The sequence below is a fragment of the Acomys russatus genome, chromosome 22 (genome assembly GCF_903995435.1).
Source record: "Acomys russatus chromosome 22, mAcoRus1.1, whole genome shotgun sequence".
NCBI classification, from domain to species: Eukaryota; Metazoa; Chordata; class Mammalia; order Rodentia; family Muridae; genus Acomys; species Acomys russatus.
The window spans coordinates 27,320,126-27,326,125 of NC_067158.1; the positions used below are offsets into that span (position 1 = coordinate 27,320,126).

Sequence of the window (6,000 nt, forward strand, 5' to 3'; positions counted from 1 at the left end):
CCTCAGCTTTACTGGTGGCCCCAGGATCTGTCATTGTGCCTCACTCTTCCCTCGTATCAGAAGGGAGAGAGGAGCGGTGTAACCCGACAGTCCATGTTCCTGCATTGCTCTCTCGGCTACCAGAGGACACAGAGCACCAAATACAGGTAAGCCAACTGCAGGGTCACTGGTGGAGCTAATGGAGCACAGGCTAGACCCTCAGCTTTGGTAACTGTGTCACCCTCAGAGAGGACAGAAGGCTCTAGGCAGAGGTTGGCTGAATAAAGTTCTGAACACTCCAGCCCGCAAGCCCGACTTGCTTCAGGTCAGATTATCTGCCTATGGTTGGGGGTTTCATCTCTGTATACAGAGAAGCCATAGAGATGCTCTGTACCGAGTCCACAGTCTGACCCTTTCTTGTCACATACTAAGGAGTTGGGTGCCCAAATACAGACCCAGAACCCCAGCTGCCAGAATAAGAACAGCGCCCACATGTGCCACCAACTGCTACCAAGCCAGTACCACCACCTGAATGGGCCATCTCTACTGATCTCTGGTGAGGAACTTCCCAGCACGGGTAGACAGGAAAGTAGGGTCACCTGGGCTCTAACCAGATGCAGGCCATGGGACTAGGACAGGAGCCCAGGCCTATGATGCACAAAGCAGAGGGGCCATTAATACCTTTACCCAGGACTAGAGGGTTTCCTGCCATGGCTGGGGCTTCATTCAACATTTGTGCAGAGTGTGGTGAGGAGGAGAGGCTAGAGGTAGAGGCCAGGGTAGCCGGGCTGGTTTCCCGCCCAAACTAGGACAATAGTACCTTTGTGAGATTCACTGTACACCAGGTGCATCAGAACCACCTGGCCCAATTTCTGCTCCCTCTCCCAAGAACTGCCCAGGTATGTGAACTGACTCAGCCAGCCTTCCAGCCAGGCTTGCCTTCAAGGGGGTTCCTTGAGTGACAAAGACAACATACCTGCTCACCATCAGTCATGTACTGCCAGGGGCCTCAGACAGGCTGTTGGACCCCAAGGCTCATGCAACCCCTCACTTCACAGATGGGGAAACTGAGGCTGAGGGTATAGAATTACCATGTGAACACACTTCCATTGGTGCCCATTTCTAGTGACAGGGAGGCACATGCAACGGCAGTCACACTGCCCGATGCTGAGCCTCCGGCCTGCTGTGCCCTGTTACTTTCAGGACTCTGGTCATCTTGGGGGAAGGACTTTCCCTGGGAACTGCCCACAGGGACCCCAGCAGAGATTTGGCACAGAGTGATAGAACCCTCGATAGGTAAGGGAGGGGGATCAGACCAGCCCCCATGGGTGCTGCGGGGACCATGAGGACTGGCCCTGGGCTAACTCAGGGCATCTCCTCTTCTGAAGGGTGGGAGTGGTAGGACTGCCATTCTGAAGCTTTCTGTTGTTGCAACAAGCACTGCTTCCTAACACCCTGTGCCAGGCTCTGTACCAGGCCTGTGAGCATTTGGGATGTCAGGCACCCAGCAGGCAGTGATGGATACAGGCAATGTGATGTGAACACAGGGTCACTTAGCCCTGGTGCGGGGATGGTGGTGGTGGCAGAATGGTGACTGGAAAGGGAGGGAGACTCATAGAGAAGAGATCTGGAGATAAGGGTTTATGGCAGCTGCAACCCCACCCTTGGAAGTGGCCTCAGTGAGTCCCTGACCTACCAATCTGGCCACCCACCCACCTAGCCACTTGCCTTTCATGGAATCCAATTGATTGGGCTGTGGTCAAATCCTTCTCATTCTCCACCTGTGCCTGAAGGCTAAAATCTGGGATAGGCAGCTAGGAAGGAGGTATCTCATACCAGAAACACCAAGGGGATCCTGGATCCCTGCAAACAACCATTCACCTCAGCACGCAATCCGGAAGGAAAACAGCAAAACAAAACGAAACGCAGGCACCGGGAGCCTGGCATGGTCTAGTTCTCAACAACACAGGGACAGAAGTACGTACCAAGTCTGCCCCCCTGCTCCCCTGTCCTAAGGCACTGTTCCAGCTGGTCATGCTGGTCATCCTCCAGGGCACCCTTCAGGTTTTGGTCCTGTCAGCCTGACCCCCTCCCCAGCCTAAATCCAGGCCTTGTGTCCTTCCTGCCCAAATCCACCCTGGTTCCCTTGCTTGCATGGAGCCTCCTCCTCTCTGCACAGGCCTCCAAAGGCTTTCTAGGCCTGCTCCAGCAGCAGCACAGAGCCCAGCCAGCTCAGCTCTAAGTAGTGTCCAGAGCTCAAGCAACTAAGAGTGGCCTGCAGAGTCTCCCTCCAGTCTTTGTCTTCTGCTCAGGTGGCAGAAGCATCAGTTAACCCCAGGTAAGCCACCCAGCTCTGACCTCCAACACCCACCTAGTTGACTGCTGGAACACAGAGACCTAGGGCCAATCTCAGTGATGGAGTGGGGGCGGTGGGGGTAGAGGAGACTATTCTATGCCTCAGTTTATCCACCCATAAAATGAGAACAAAAACACCTACTTGTAGCATGTTAGGAGGATCAAGCAGACAGACCATGCTGGCTTACAGCCCATACATACTGTAGGCTGGAGGGAGGGGCCTCTGTGGTTGACCCTGCCTGTGTTCCAAAAGGTCTGGCCAGAGACCCACCAAGGTATACCTGAGCCTATGCTTTGCAGGACTGTTGCCACTTTGCCTGGAGGTGGCAGTGTTCTCCACAGCCGTACTAACCAGGATGGGAACTTGACTGGAAACAGGTGGTTTCAGATGGGGACCTCAATAGGGTGTGGTCCTGAGGGATATTGGATTAGAATGGTCTCAGGACACTAGGCAGTCATGCCAGATTAGGGTGGTGCCTGGGTTCTCTACAGGGAACAAGGCACATAGGAGAGGAGGGCATGTGACACAGAGCAAGAGGCCTTTCATCCAGAAGCAAAGGCTGGAAGAAACAGAAAGGATCCTGCCTTGGGGAACTCTGGGGGGGGGGGGGGGCACACCCTTGTCTCTGACTCCTGGCCTTCCAACCCTAAGAGAACAATTTCTGTCCTAGTTTGTTATGGCAGCCATAGAACATGGTGATGCCCTGAAGTTTCCACTTCTGGGAAATGGGCTTCACATGCCCACCTCACGCCATTTGTAATTCCACATACTGGAGACGCTGGCACCCTGCCTGTTGCAAGGCATTTTGTGAGATCAGGAACATGTTGACAGTCACATAGAGGTGACAGTTCGGCATCTTCCTCAGTCTTCACCATTAACCTCAACTTGGAGGATGACCCCCCACTCCACCCATGTGACTGTAAGTTGGGTGGTGGGAGTCTCGTCCCTCAATCCGAGCACACTTTACTTGTATCCTTGTCCCACCTACAGGTAGCTATTCTTCTACCCTAGGGCGAGGAGGGAGGGCCTGGAGCCCTGGAGCAGGCTGCTCCTGCTGAGATCTCCAGAGACAGCAGTCCATGACCCTAGTCAAGTTACACATTTCATTGGTTAACTAAAAAGACCCAAAGAGACTCAGAGTGGCCAGGTTGTCACAGGCACGGGGTGCCATGAAGCACTAGGCTAGCACAGCCGTGCTTGTCATGGCCCGGAATGAACCAAGGCTAGAGTTCATCACTTGGGACCCACCGGCCTTTGAATCCCATGCTGTAGCTCAACTCCCATGGTCTTGCCCAGATCTCAGGGACACATTTGCAAAGGGTCAGTGTGAAGGCCAGGTCACAAATCACAATTAGCAGTTGGTCTTTATCTGACAGTCTAGCAGAACCCTGGAGGGCCCAGTATCAGTCTCCACCAGCTCCCTGGTGGGGTTCTGCCCCAGCCTAACCCCAATCAAGCCAGAAGAAAGAGGAAGGTGGAATACTATTCTTAGATACAAGTGTGGCAAAGCCTGGCTCTATCGATCACAACTGTGGCAAAGCCGGTACCCTCCTTCCAAGAGCCCCCTTACCTGCACTCCTCTCTTCCGGAGAACTTCCTCCCAGGCCCAGGGAGGCAGGTGCCAGGTGACCACTCTTGGCGCAGCTCCTTGCTGACTGGCCTACAGGCTGCCTCCAGCTGGCCTGGACAGGCAGGGTCCGCCCACAGCCGGCTGACTGCTCTGTACAGCCACCACCCCCTGCTTCCTGCCTCACTTCCTCCCTGAGCCTAGGGGCCTGTAGACCCAAGGCAGGGCCAGCACTGTGGCAAGAACTCCACTGGCCAGTTGATCATTAGCTCCTTGTGGACCAGAGCCAGGCTGTGTCCCTGCCTGCCCACTCCTAGCCCCGTGCTCTGTGGTAAAGGCTGGGGACACCCTTGGGGCTGAGATTGGGGAAGTCCAAGGGTGGCCGAGCCTCAGGGCCTGCTAACCCTAGCTTCAGCTTTCTGTTCCCTTTTCCCTTTTACACATGTGCATACACATGCAATGCAGACATGTGGGTGGCCATGGTGACATGTATGGGTACACAGATCTAGCACACATGTCTGCATGCATACACACAAAATACACATGCTCTGCTTCTCTGTCACTGGCACATCTCAGCCCACTGACTCCAACCGGGGCATTCTAGAAGAAGAGCCAGTCCCCTTCTCAGCTCCCAAGTCCCGTGTCCTTGGAGCCAAGCCTGTGGGGGACACACACTTTATCTTCCCAGAGGCTGTAGCCTGCCATGAGAGCTTCCCCATGGCCCAGATGCAGGCCTGTCTAATGTTCTCAGGCCCTTACAGTGTCCACCCTGAAAGATGGGGCTGATTTGCTCCCAATACTCGCTATATGCTTTGGCTATCTCCTGCCTGTCTCCATTTGTAATGTGATTCATTCTCTCCCTCTCCCTCTCCCTCTCTCCCTCTCTCCCTCTCTCTCTCTCTCTCTCTCTCTCTCTCTCTCTCTCTCTCTCTCTCTCTGTCTCTCTTCCACCCCCACCCCTGTCTCCCTAGAGAATTCAGGCCCCTGGGATGCTAGCTAGCCTTCCACCAGCCCTATTCTTTTTTTTTTTTCTAGAAGCTGTGTCAATAGAGGCCCCTGCAAGCCCACACCCATACATGGGTCTGGAGGCATTTCCTTTCCCGGCTATTGTCCCCACTGTGGCCCAAACCAGTATCCTGTTTGTCTCAGAAGCTGCTCTCTTGGCCCAAGGCCAGGGGGATTTTTCTGAGAACCTCCTGCAATGTATGCAGCGCACTCCAGCCATTCAGCAAGGGCAAGTACTGTTCTGGTGCAGGGCTCTTCAGCAGGATCCTCCTGAAGTTGTGGGGTACAAAGCAGAGGCCACATGTCTCTGAATCCCAGAGAGCTACCTAAACCCCAGCCTGACTGGACTGAGAGCCCTCTGGAAAGACCTGTCACTTTCTGAGCTTCAATGTCCCCATTGCAAAATGCAGAGTTGGGAGGCATTCGGTCCTCACAGCTCTGATCCATGACATGGCTGTCGTATGTTCAAGTTGTCATTGCCATGATGCTAGTCCCTTGGGTATATCATGCCAGGGGGTTCGTGACAGCCCAATGAAACTGTCCTTTGTGTCCCTCTCAGGCTCCATACCAAACAGACCTAGAGAGGTGTTTTCCCAGGGTCCCTCAACTCAGGCCAGCACTGACAACAGGGTCCTCGCCTCCTTATCTCCTCACTCTTGGGTGTCTGTGTGTAGACAGAAGCAGCAGGCCCAGTTCCTAGGAACACCAACAATCAGATCCTACCCCAAGAGGTGAGGTCTCCAGATCATCTTACGCTCATGCTTTAAGCATTAACCCAAAAGGCAAGCAGTGGCCCCACTTCCTGTTTATCCCTCTTCATCACGGAAGTTCACAGGTGCTACTGACATGCATTAGGTGCGTGAGTGACCAGTGGCCAGTTGCTCCTCACCCTGCCCTACCTTTCCTCATTTTCTCACCTGCTCCAGGAAGGGAAGCCACATGGAGCTACACGGAAAGCATACTATCCTCCTCAAGGAGGACTCCATGACAGAAGCCAGCCTTCTGAGGCAGGTGTTCCCTGCCCATCATACGGGCTGCTCAGGGTCCAGGCCAATGAGGCCAGAGGTACACACTGAATGAAGTCATAGCACAA

At 54.2% G+C, this 6,000-nt stretch overlaps 1 protein-coding gene across 1 annotated transcript in view; it reads right to left on the reverse strand.

Moving 5' to 3' along the window:
• The window catches only part of Sh3tc1 (SH3 domain and tetratricopeptide repeats 1), a 35,844-nt gene extending 31,541 nt beyond the window's left edge, over positions 1–4,303 (reverse strand). The window contains exon 1 of the mRNA XM_051164732.1: positions 3,906–4,303. The gene's annotated coding sequence lies outside the window, so the exon portion shown is untranslated. The remainder of the gene's footprint in view (positions 1–3,905) is intronic.
• Positions 4,304–6,000: the final 1,697 nt, after the last annotated feature.